The sequence below is a fragment of the Hesperophylax consimilis genome, chromosome 4 (genome assembly GCF_061612785.1).
Source record: "Hesperophylax consimilis isolate HC1 chromosome 4, BYU_Hcon_1.0, whole genome shotgun sequence".
Classification (NCBI taxonomy): domain Eukaryota; kingdom Metazoa; phylum Arthropoda; class Insecta; order Trichoptera; family Limnephilidae; genus Hesperophylax; species Hesperophylax consimilis.
This window is the reverse complement of record NC_142839.1, coordinates 12,085,165-12,099,297: the sequence shown is the minus strand read 5'-3', so window position 1 is coordinate 12,099,297 and position 14,133 is coordinate 12,085,165. Positions and strand designations below refer to the sequence as shown.

General features: G+C 32.5%; 1 protein-coding gene across 6 annotated transcripts in view; it reads left to right on the top strand.

Annotated features, from left to right (window-relative positions):
- Positions 1–14,133, top strand: part of LOC149424207 (uncharacterized) — a 558,416-nt gene that overhangs the window by 399,297 nt on the left and 144,986 nt on the right. For all 6 annotated transcript variants that reach the window (XM_089651358.1, XM_089651363.1, XM_089651362.1 and 3 more), the window contains one exon: positions 13,337–13,393. The gene's annotated coding sequence lies outside the window, so the exon portion shown is untranslated. The remainder of the gene's footprint in view (positions 1–13,336; positions 13,394–14,133) is intronic.

Genomic DNA, 14,133 nt, shown 5'->3' with positions numbered 1-14,133 from the left:
ATCCCTACATATTCTACAAAACAAAGGGATACAGCCTATAAAGCCTGTAAAATACAATTCACTGAAGAAAGGTGGGAAACTTATAAGAAACTTAGAAACATGTACAGTACAGAAATAAAACATACCAAAAATTCGTATATCAGGCAAAAAATAATTACCTCTCAGAGTGACTCAAGAAAAATGTGGACTACACTTAAAGAAATTATAAGCGGCAAACAGAGGTAAAACATTAAGGAAGTTCGGTTTCCAGATGGAGTTGAAGATGATACACTTAAAATAGCCCAAAAATTTAACACAAATTTTGTACTTAGTGTCGAAAACATAAATAAGAGTATTCCATTAGTCGCAGATACCTCTTCTCAATCATCGGAAAAAAGAGAGAATAAAAATATTTTCAGGTTTAATAAAATTGACAATGAGTATTTAATGAAAATCATTAAAACAATGAAACCAAAATCATCGCCGGATGGAATTACTATAAGCATAATCAAAGATGCACTGCCAGCTATAGGAGACAGATTAGTTGCACTAATAAATGAAACTCTGACTAAGGGAATTTTTCCGCAGTCATGGAAAACCTCCATAATAACACCAGTGCCCAAAATAATAAATGCTAAAAATTTCGAAGACTTCAGACCAATAAATGGATTGCCTAAATATGAACAATTACTAGAATGCATTGTGAAAGAACAGATGAGTAAATTTATAGAAAAAAATAACATCCTAGTAAAATAACAATCTGGGTTTAGAAATAAATATTCCTGTGAAACAGCAATAAATTTTGTGATAAATGAATGGAAAACAGCTATGGATCAGAAGAAAATCACAATAGCAGTGTTCTTGGATTTTAGACGTGCTTTTGAAACGATAGACAGAGAAAGACTCATAATGAAATTGAAGGACATAGGAATCCGTGCTAATGAATTGCAGTGGTTTATTGATTACTTAAAAAATAGAAAACAAAAAACCAAAATTGGAGATACTATCTCTGAAGAACAAGAAATCAACATTGGAGTTCCTCAAGGATCTGTTTTGGGACCGCTCCTATTTATTTTATATATTAATGATATAGTGAAGTGCTTAAAGTACTGTTCCATCAAACTTTTTGCAGATGACACACTTTTATATATTATAGCAAATAATATTGAAGATGCGTTGTCAAAAATACAAAATGAACTTAATGAATTATCTAAGTGGTTAAACATAAATAAATTGAAATTAAATGTAACTAAAAGTAAATTTATGGTATTAGGGAAAAAACTAAACGTACATACTGTCCTAAATATAGACAATCAAAATATGGAAGAAGTAAAAGAAATTAAATACCTGGGAATCATAATAGATAACAAGTTAAAATTTAACACTAACTTTGAAATTTTAAATAAAAAAATGGCAAAAAAGGTTAATTTCTTAAGTAGGATAAAAGGAAAATTGGACATTAAAACAAGGATATTGGTCTACAATACCACTGTAGCATCCCATCTAAATTATTGTACAAGTGTAATATTTCTAAGTAACAAAACCCAAATTAAGAGAATGGAAGTAATCCAGAACAGAGGCATGAGGTCAATACTGTGTTGTAGCAGGTACACCAGAATAAAAACCATGCAACGTCAACTCAATATTTTAAGTGTGTGGCAACGATTAGTTTATAATACCTTAGTGTTTATTTATAAGCTAAAAAATAAAATGTTACCTGACTATATGTCAAAGAATGTTAGAATTAATAGTGCGGTTCATTTATATCCTACGAGAAACTGCAACGATTTTAGGCTTCCTAAAACACACTTATCAGAAACACAAAACAATATTTATTATAAAGGTTTTAAAATGTTCAATGAACTCCCGGTAATTGTTAAAGAAGCTAAAAGTCTTGCAGTTTTTCGTGGATTATGTCTCAATGTTGTTAAATCTAAATTTTAGTATGTAAGAAGTAAATAATATTGTAGTAGTCATAGAAAATAATATATTAGGTATAAGATGTAAACTCTTATAACTAAATAAAATATACATTAAAAAAAAAAAAAAAAAAAAACATAACAGAATTGCTTCATTAACAACATTTTATATTTTTTAAAGATAAATTGAAGATGTCCACTGACTTGGTATAATTGTTTCCCTCCATTAGTATTCTGGGCATAAAGGAGTACATATGGTAGTTAGTCCCAGAATTTCTGCACTGAAATAAATCCTGACTTCTAGTATTACGTTGTGGAATCCGAAAGCTTATCGATTCTATGTAATTTAACTATGTAGCAGATTTTCGCATTTATTACGGAAGCCCATTTACTAAAAATACTCGTGTCTTACTGACGACTGAAGCATTTAAAACTTGTGAAAATATCATCTACCGGATATATTCAAGATGCATTTATTTAAGTGAAGTTTCTAGAGCAATATTTTCAACAACTATACGTACGACGGACTTAATGGTAATCTTTCCAATCATTTTATTCTTTAGTTTTATTCACAAAGATTTCTGAAGGATTCCGTTTTTGTGATAATTTCGTTATTCTCCTGTCCTTTCCCTTTACATTATGTGTGTCGCGATACACAATCTGATCAAATAATTATGATACATTTTCGTAATGGAATTCCGAGTCAAATCGAATGATGTGCAATTACCCTATCCAAGCAGGTTCAGGATAATATATTATTTGACACGTGATTGGCAAGTCATCCGTGACAATACTAACAGCCAAACAGCCAACAAGCCAAACAGGCCAATCAAGCCATTACTCCAGCAGCGGAATAGTGTCACTGAGCCATTGGTGTTTTCGTTTCCCATCCATTTTTAAAAGGATTACGAGCGTTCACGTCAACGTCATTTAGCAAACACGCGTCAATCCGTACGACCGAATCGATTGGGACGAAGAACGTGAGACCTGCCTCGATTTCCACATTTCCCGCAGCTAGTGGGGACTGGGTGATTCCGCATTTTGAAGCGATGGAAGGCCATCAATCTCAATACTGATCATTTCTGAATAGCGCTTTTTTATCACAAAACATCGTTCGTTTTATACTTTCATTGACTGCCTTACTGAATTATATTTTATTAAGTCCGAATTCTTAATTTTATTTATTCGTAATGCATAAATACAAATACAAATGTTAAAATGTGTAATAACCTTTCTCTGTATCTTGCAATTTAAAAAATGTAACTTTATAATAAATTATATAACAATATGTGATTTTTAAACAAACAGCTTAAAATGGCCAAGATCGTCTTTGATAAAATTTGAATTTCGATTTTTATTTGTAATTTTCTGAAATAAATAATGGTTACGTTTTGAAATTTTTTTATTAATAAGCACGCAAGACGTGTTCTCACAAAATATTGATATTGTCATACTTATGCTGTCGCATTCAGTCATGATATTCACTAGGAAAAGAACACGTGTTCTCGATGTATTCTGAATGACTAATATTTTATCAGGAAATTGGCATTCTATCACTTTTTTAACAAGTTCATTTTTCTTCGTGTGTAATGTTATGAAATGCGTAGAGTTCTTACATATTGTTTCCATGATATAGCAATAACTTGTCCAAGAATAGCTTCAGTGGAGCAAGGCCACTTAATGTTTGTATGAAGCCACCAATCAAATGCTTTCATGTTCAGAATTATCGGTAGGAATATATCCTGTAATTTCACACGTACTACAGCTCGTTTGTACGACATTTGGGCAGCCGGTGGAGGGTGTCACGACATGGTTAAAGGTAACCTCGCCATAAAACCGTTACGGCGCTCTCACCCGATCCTATAAAACGCAAATAAACTCAATAGACCGCCATGTACCTACTCGAATGTGTCTGATTTTTCAACGAACGATTTATGCATTTCCAGTTGCGAGGCGATTTCCCTAGCAGAATCCCGCCCGTGGAAGAACTACGCGGCGCATCACCCTTCCTCCCTCCGTCTTATTTATTTGGCCTTGCCGAGGGAATTCTCCAAAGAAAGCAAAAGCAGCGAGCAACTTTCCTATGTACGTTTGAAGATGTTTTCTTTTTCTGCTCAGTTTATCTCGTTTATGAGAGGATTTTTATTTTCACCGTTCGAGTTTAATCCACAATGCGAATGTTTCTCAGTTTTTTGACGCGAAACAGAACATTTTACTTCTCGAACACTTGCGGATTTCTTTTTTATCTCGGAGGAAAATTTTACATTCTAAATAGGTAGGTACTTCAATAAAATGAGGTTCACACTTACAAGTAACAGCCATAAACCAGCTGTTTTGCCATCTCAAAAAATTATGTCGTTAGTTAGGTGCTGCCAAAAACGATTTATTTCTAATCGAATTGTGCCTGCGCTAACACCTGCATTTAACAATATAATATATTTCCACCATTGAAGTCATTTTCACCGAAAATAGAATATCCCTGTCGCCACCATTTCCACCACCTCGCCCCTTCTCTCCTCGCACCAGGCCCCCTTCCCCATCCCCCATCCCTAGGGGCATTTCTTCATTCCTTTCCGATTAGTTCCCCTGCTTGAGGGATCCCTTCCCTTTGAAAGCATTCCTTCGCCCACTGCTTACTTTTAACATTCACTGAATTCGTTACAACGGAAAATATGTGAACCAAAATCCACTGTCTTTCCCTCTTACTGTTGCTTTATTAAATGTGTCTTATTTAAGATGGGAATTATCAGTCTTAACTATTTATTACAACTATTCTTGTCTCAATCATTTATTTGGTTCCTACTTTATTTTTCACGTTTTATAAGAGAGCTTACATACTCCGTATCAACTGTAATTTGTAAAACTCTGTGTTATTATTGCTGCTAGTTCTGATAGTATTTAGCATGACAGTCGTTAAACTTTAAGAAAGTATTATCAAACTGTTGAATAATAAAATATAGTATTTATTACCTATTGGAAATGCTGAGTATATGCATTCTCGAAATTTCCATTTACCTAACCCATTTTCTGTTGCGAATATTTTGCTAGCTTTATGGTGGTGTGTTTAATTTGGTTCCCCTAATTATTCAATGTCAGCTTCTTCAATGTATTTCACTGAAAAATGCTTACGTGTAACTATGTAGCAGATTTTCACAATATTGTGGTTACCCATTCACTTAAAATACTCGTGTCTTACTGACGACTAGAGCGTTTAAAATAGCATCTTTCTTCATTTCATCAGATGTATTTTTTTTATTTATAAATTAAAAAAAATTAAAAATTTGATTTTCTCAACTGCCGTACTATGGTAGTCGTACATGATTTAGAACACAATAATAATATTTTGTCAAAACAAATAATAAACCGTAAGGCTCAGTGACATATTATGGACAAAAAATGCATATTATTATATAAACCACTAAAGAAATAAAAATAATTATTAATGAATGATAAAAATATATTTTAAAGAAAATAGAAATACAAATCAAAGTATTCAAATACATGCAAATTGTACCAATACCGGAGAGTTAATTTAAGATGATTTTATTTTATTTTATACTGGTGACGTTTCTAGAGTTATATGTTCAACTTACTGTACTTAACGATAATCCCAATCCCGTATATTGAAACTATTTTTGTGATAAATCTAAATATCTTATTCAACCGGATTGTTGTTTTAAAAATATGACTTTTTTTTACAATGTCCCAGAACTTCTAGAACATTGTTTATGATTTATTTTATGATGTAAGCATCCTCTACCCTTACGAGAGGTAGCCTTCTCGGGTTAATTTCCCTGATGTTTATTCCCGGAACTAAAATACTGACGTTAGTAAAAATGCTGTTGTTAATTATTTGAACTGTCTTATAATTCTTTTAAGAACAAAATTGCTATCACATGAAATAATAATTGCAGATCTTTATATTTACGAAACGCAATAATTTATGACAATAATTAAGAAAATTGACCTAGTTACTATCTGTAGTAAATTGACAGTCACGATGTCGCCTAGTTAAAGGGTTATAGTGATCTCAAAATCTTAACGTTGTAGACAAGGCGCCGCCAGTTTGGCCACTGATGCCGAAATAGCCAATTAGAATGAGCCTTCAAAGTTTCAGTAAACGTTTAACTCTGCCAGATTAATTGAATATTTGCTTGCGATTGGCGTTTTGATATTGAGCACAACCTCTGAACTAAAGCACTCCCCCCAAGGGAGGGATGCAGGCTGAATTTTAAACAGCCTTTAATGTAAATGCCTTCCGAGATATTTTTGTGCTTTATGTACTGAAAAGTTATGTTTCTAGATTTGGATTCGAATAAATTCAGGCGATGCACTACGTCGTGTAATATTTTAAATTGAGCCGCTATCAATAATAACCCTTACGTAGATGGCGATAAGGTTTAAATTCCCGCTTAACACCATCCGCCTGTTTTGATTTATGCAAGAAAAAAACATGGCCAAAAGTACCTTTTATTTTATTTTGTGGATGTTCAGGCATAAATATTTAATTTTTTTTCGATTATTTTATAGATGACTTAATTTTCCACATTATACAATAAAATCATAACCGAAAATGGGTTCGTAAGTAGGAGATTTTGAACTTTAAAGCAGTTTTCATAGGCCTTATACATTATTTTTTTCTGGGCTTATAAAAAGACTTATCTAAAAAATACCCGATTATTTCAAAGGCCAAGATGTATGTATTTAATTAAAGCATCTGAAACATTTCTAGATGACCAAATTTTCAAACCAAAAACACATGATTTTCCATTACTACGTATGGTATCGCCTTAACAGAAAAATATCACGGAGAAAAAATAGTATTGATGATTTATTAAAAATTTGATGTCATTTCCTAATAAAATATTTGTACATGTAGAATATATCGGAACACGTATTCATGCAGCTGCGTTTATCCTGATAAATATAATGTAAGAAAATATTAGAATTTTTATAAACACGGGTTCCGACATCCTCATAAAACATTCGTGTTTTACTGATAGTTTGTTGGAAAATCTGTCAATTTATTCTTTAAAGGCCTACAGTCCCATTTTTAACAGGAATACGAATAATTTGACCAGATTTTTAAAAAAATTGTAATATTTTATATCAGTAAGTTTTCTCAGGGTGGCAATCAATAAGCCGCGCTCAATAAAATATTTTTGTTATTCTGTTGGTTTCGGGTTATTAATAGACCGGGGACGCCACAAGTACCTATTCCATGCAGAATCATTCCAGGCAATAAACTTCTTGCCTTGCATGCCCGAGGTCCTGTTCAACTCGAGGGGGCGTTTCCGTAATAATTTGCTAAACAAAACATCAAAAGTAAGTCTTAATATTCCCCCTTTAATGTTCCTTCGTCCCTTGTTAATCACAGAGGCCGGGAGCTTCACTCCAAACTCTTAACTGGGGGCAGAAATCGCTTAACTGTATTCTCTGGCACTTAATATTTTAATTGCGATTTTTATACCAATCAATTTTTTAGCTCTCTGTGTTTCGTTGTGATATTTAACGGATTTCGGTAAAGGTATACTTTTCTGATGGCTGCTATAATGTTCAATAAACATGGCTCCCTTTGCCAAATTTCAATATTAAGTCTCGAAATGACAGACATCCGTGGCTTATTTATTTATTTATTATATTTAGATGGGACATGAAGCAAAAAATAGGTTCCGCTTTTTTAACTCCAAATGACCTCCAACTCTCCCAGCGCTCTAACTAAAACTACCGAATCCCGTCTACGCGCATCGCTTATCGCATTCTCTAATAGTGGAACAAGTTTCGATCAGTTATTAGTACGCAGTAGCGCCTCTAATTGTAACTCTATGCCGTGGCTTGATATTTAGGTTTTTTTGGGCATCCCACATCAGTGCACATTTAATTAACAATACACTCCCAACCTACAAAAAGAATCTTCGTTATAATATATTATTTTTTTCCTAAATACCAACCATTTATAGATTTAATGTAGTTGCCTACTTTTAAATAAAATGTTTCTGATTATTATTTTTCATCAAACCTTACCCCAAACTTTCCTGTTTCCTTTGCCGCCGTTAACTTTATGTGGGGGTGAAGTGCCACTGCCGGGAGTACCAATTATTAAGGACTTTTATTTTCTCATGACTTCTTATAGATTTCTTTTCAGATCTGTGGAGTGCACGCTTAATAATAAATGTTCTGAATTCTTAATTACATAGAACATTTTGGGGTCGTGTAGGAACTTTCATAATGACTATTTTATTCCAGAGTAAGTTATTTCCATAGATTTAATTATGTACTTATATTATTCACTCCTACATTCGAGGTAAGATTTGAAAGCCATACGAGTTTTAATATCATATAATCATCTGGTCTGGACCGGTCGGTGGCCGAGTTGACATCGCGTTTAGGTCCCACCCAGGCGAAGTGTGTTCAATTCCTCGGCTGGCTAAGTCCTCCATCACAACAAAAGCAACATTTTCAGCTTACTGTGATGGTAGTAGGAGATTTTCAAATATTGTCAGGTTATTCGTAACCCGGGAATGTTTGTCTTTCTTTAAAAAAAAAAAAAATCTATCTGTGAATTTATTTATATTCGCCCAGATTATAACAAAATGATTTATGACCTAACTTTGGAAACATCAATCCCGTCAAGTTATTAAAGGTTTATGAAAAAATCATAATTTTACGGAAATGGCACTTTACTTAAAAACTTCCCGTATTGTTGTTTGAACTTTAAATGGCTTTGATAAGTCATTTTATTCATTTATCATTATGAATATTGAGATACTTTTAGAACGTTCGCCTTTATTCGCATAACGAAATAAAAGAATACTTAGTAGCTTTTATTAAATCTTAAACAGTCAAATATGGTTTAAATTCTCTGTAGGACAAAGTTTTATCCCTCTTAGTACAAGTAATGGTAATAAGTAGTAATATATCGGCTTTTCGGGTTCAAATTAATATTGGTTTTGGTTTTAAATTATCAATATATATTTTTAAATGATATTTAGACAATCACTTTATTAAGTACTGTTCATAATTTTACCAGTAATATGTGCTATTATTATTTTTTTATTTTTCCGATTTTATGTCCGGGTTAAATCTTCCCCATAGGAAAAACTAAACCCTTCCACACACTTTTCCGCAAATGATCATCTAGTCAATCAACATTATGCAAGTGCATTATATAAGCAAAATAAATAAAAAAAACAATACAAGAACAACACGTCAACTCACCTGAGATCAAATGGGAAAATAATTCACCGACTCCAGATATTTTCATATCAGAGGTTTCGGGTCAGTAGAACTCCTAACAGGGCCTATAAATCCTACTGATCCCTCAACATAAATATTTAAAAAAATCTTTCGATACCCTACATGTATTTAAAATTACTGATTTTTGCATTTTTATGTATAATTTTTTTGATAGATCTATATATATTTTTATGCTTCCGATTTTGTTGTCCGGGTTAAATCTTCCCCATAGGAAAAACTAAACCCTTCCACTCACTTTTCCACAAATGATCAGCTAGCCAATCAACACTATGCAAGTGCATTATACAAGTAAAATAAATACAAAACAATACAAGAACAACAACACGTCAACTCACCAGAGATCAAATGGGAAAAAAAATTCACCGACTCTAGATATTTTCATATCAGAGGGTTCGGCTCGGTAGAACTTCTAACAGGGCCTATAAATCCTTAATATATCATTATTATTATCGTACATTTACATGGATAAATATTTTTTAATATGATTCCGTAAAAGACAATCAAACCAAACGTCAAATAGATATCAATCTGAAATTGAAACATTTTCAAAGCATGTTTATATGTTTCCTTTTGATTTTTTAGTATTATCTTTTTCATCAATTAATAATATTTACTAAATTTAATTTAATTTTTTAACTTTGAGTGAGTAAAATTTTTCATACTGTTTTTCGTCATGTTTTTAGTTTGATTTTTATTTTTTTATGACATACATGGTATTTAATTGATATTTACAAAGCATTGAAACATCGAATCAGTATACTAGAAAACTGCCTCTTAGTTACCGATTACTTAATTTTCTTACATCTGAACTTGCAAAAAGCGTATTTTAATAAAATAATTCAAATAACGCCATCTATGAAAGCGCAGATTGTAACGAACGTTGTGTTTAACCTTAATATATTCGTTAATGATAATGAGGTGTTTTCTCACGAAAACGGCGCTATATAAATTAGCCAAATTATTATAATTATCGCCAGATCAATACAGAGACTAGATTCATGAAACCTGATTTTTAGCCAACACGAAGGTAATTAATAATATATAATGTTATTTCTATGTTAATTATAGTTTTTTTACTAGTCTATAGTTAGTAATAACATAGATCATTGTAGAAATGTATTATATATTTGTACAGCGCATTTGAGATGATTTTGCACAATAACGTGCGAATAAAGTATGTGCGTGGGATATTTTTTGATACGCGGAAAGCGAACCTCTTTCTCCATATCCATAAAACGACCTCTTTCTCCATATCCCTGAACAAGCCATTCTTCGATTTGCAGATATTTCTTTCTGAGGGAAACGTAAATATTTGTCTTCTCGATGAATTAAATAGACTATTCTGTTTGCTCAGCAAATGCCGGGGATATCCAATGCCAATATTACCAACGGTGATGTAATAAAATACACAACAATATGTTTAGCATAAGTTCACACGAATTCTGATGCTAACCGTGGGTATTGTTGAATCATAAAATTGTATCTGCTTGGGTAACGTGAATTTATAAGCCGACACCAGTGAGATGAAATTAATTGTTCAAATATGAATTTGTATCTGCCCCACAGATCAATAAAAAAATGTCTTCTCTAAAATAAAATTCTAATTGTAACAGAATTAATTATAAATTGGCTTACTTAGCACTCGGACACGCCCACAACATACTTCGTTACAACTCTTCATATCTACACTATAGAATTAGCAGTCTCCTACGTGAAACTCATATAAAAGTCATGAGATGATCCGATGCTCTGTAGGGAACCTTGCACCTGAACGCTTGCACAGCGCGGGTGTAAACTATGCACCCTAAAGTTTAAGTTTAGAAGAAATTCAATACTTCGTTTGTTTGAAAGCACTATGAAACAATACATGATTATTACTTCAATGGTGAAAACCAGGGATTAAAAGTCATTTTAAATACATGTAGGATTACGAAAGATTTTTTAAATAATTATATTGAGGGATCAGTAGGATTTATAGGTTCAATTAGAAGTTCTACCGAGCCGAACCCTCTGGTATGAAAATATCTGGAGTCGGTGAATTATTTTCCCATTTGATCCCTGGTGATTTGACGTTTGTTTTTGTATTTTTTATGCTTAAATAATGCACTTGCATAATGTGGATTGACTAGATGATCATTTGTGGAAAAGCGTATGGAAGGTTTTAGTTTTTCCTGTGGGGAACAACAGACATAACCCGGACATAAAGTCGGAAAAAAAAATCCTCACTTTTTAATACTTCCTCACTTAGTAATACTTCCTCAGTGAAGAATACTTCTTCAGTCAGTTCTGCCTCACTCAATAAGACTTCCTCACTTAGTATTATTTTACATACTAATACTTCATTACTTAATAACACTTCCCCACTTAGAAATACTTCAGTTATTTATACGTCCTCAGTCCTCACTTTACAATACTTCCTCAATTAGTGATACTTCCTCGCTTAATAATACCACCTCACTTAGTGAATGCTTCCTCACATAAAAATGCTTCTTCACAATACTTCGTCCTTAGGTTTTTAAGTAGCTTCTATCCTCTTAAATCATGTATAACTTGAAATATGTAAAATATCTATAAATTATGATTACTACTGAACATTGATAAAGTGTATTGAAAACGTAATATGGAATCAAAACGGCATTAAATTGATAATTCGGATCCCCTCCCAATATCACAAAAGGGATCTTTCACGATTATTCAGTCTCTCCAGCGAACTGACAGCGGCTTTACCCGATTTAAATAGATCAAATCTCCTTAGGCAGGTTTACCTCGTCCGTTTTAATAATTGAGAATTCGTTACGGTTCCACGTTTTCATTTCATATTTCGTGTATACGTTACTGCTGAAAGGATTTGGTCGAGGATAATGGTTCGAAATGGTTAGGTAGGTACTTATTTTATTTTTTAGCTGATTTTGTAATATCGAGTCATTATTCATGTTGATATCTAGATTCGTGGTATTTTGCGGTATTTACAGAATGTTTAGTAAATAGTTTGTATTCACAGATCACTTACAATTGGGGGATGTTAAAATGTCTAGGTATGTTACAATATTTTAACTTTTTAAATTTACTTTTTGATCACAGTAAAAGATCATGTTATTGGCTTTGATTCTTTACACCTTTTTTGGAACATATTTATTTATTTAAGACTGATAATAGAGGTTTTGTAAAAAAAAGGATTTTTACGAGAATATTTGACGCGAATATGAATAGTAGAAGAAGTAGGGGACGCCCGATAAAAACACGACACGATCAAGTGCATCAAATCAAATATTTAATTCGGGCCGTCAAAATAACATTAGGGAATATATTAGAGGATGTAAGAATGTAAATGGAGCAAGTTGGATGTGGCAAGACATAGTTGTTTGACGGTCCATCCTCTCTGCCTGCCCCTTCGGAGAAACGGTGTGATTGTTAGTTAGTTAGTTTAAATCATTGAGTGTCCCTTTAAAATATCTCAACCTAAACTCAAAGTACTGGTGTCATGAAATTTGCACAAACTTGTGTAAAAAAAAAATATATATATATATATATATATATATATATATATATATATTAGATTAGGTTAATGCAACTATTTTTAGAATGATCATTGGCTATGGAGCTTTCAAATATCAATTTCTGTGTCAACAAATTAGTTAAGTTGTTTAATATTCTTAAATTGTTGAAAAAACAATTTTCTAACTCAGGCGAAGCCGGGTTATAATACTTTTATGATATAAACTAACTAAAACTTTTACAAGAAAGGCAATATAAAAACGAGTAGGTACATAATATTATTTTATTCGAGGTAATTTGGATGGTTTCCGTTCCTAAAAAAATCCTTTCCCTCTTCCTGCTAAGAAAAGGCTGTTTGTCTAAATATTGATTTAGGTTTTTAATTATTGTCCATTAGGCCACGGACTCTCGGGCCTGACCAACCGACTCTGAAAGCTTTTTCATGTACCCACCACTCATCATCAAGGACAAAACATTATCGTGGAAATTACATTTTTAACTTACGTAGGTACTTTGGGATATCCGAGTGGCGATTGTGTAATGTGTATCGGTTTTTTACTTTTAGCTGAGCTTATAATGGCAATATGTACATTGTTCACAAATAGGGGCTGGAATATTATGTATATATATTTTACGAGATCAAATTTACATAATATTGTGAATAATGTGTTGAATAATTGTTTCAGATGAGGTGACCTTTGATTCGTGCAAATATTTGGCCTTCTGAAGCGACCAGTAAAAACGTAAGTTTCATTTAACATAAAGATAGCAGCCAAAAAACTATGCGTTAATTAGATAATATTGGTAGCTCTCATACGAGTATGATACAATTAAAAATGACGTAAGTTGATACTATGGTTGGATTAGCCCAATGGTCAGAACACTTCCCCGACAAGGAAAGGGTCCTGGGTTCAATTCCTATATGCGACTGAATCGTTTTCTGTGTCACATTTTTCATTTGAGAGTCGTTAATATTGTCTTCAGTGTTTTAATATTTAACAATTTATTCATGTTCGTTAGTTAGGACGGGTTGTTTCACAGAATTTTAACACTTCATCCAATTTCAAAGATGGTTTTGAAGTTCTGTGAAGGTTCTGTTTAAATCTATTATTATATCATTATTGGCCAGGGGCTTCACAAAACTGAAATCATAACAGAACTTGAATAGAACCTTCACAGAACGTGTTAATCGACGATTTTATGAATTGCTCAAATTCCATGAAACAACCATAAATACATATCACATACAATCATAAATAAATACACCATTTGGACATAAAAACCATAATTCCCATGCTATAAAACTATATTACGCCCTTCCAAATTAAATTAAAAACAACATGGAGAATTTTTTTTTAAAACGAAATCAAAATATGGCTAATTAAACATGAAGATGAGGAAATCATTAAAATTATGAAGTAGAAAGTGAGGAAATAATGATTTAACATCAATGCAACAACCTACCGTCCGCCTCGGATCAGGA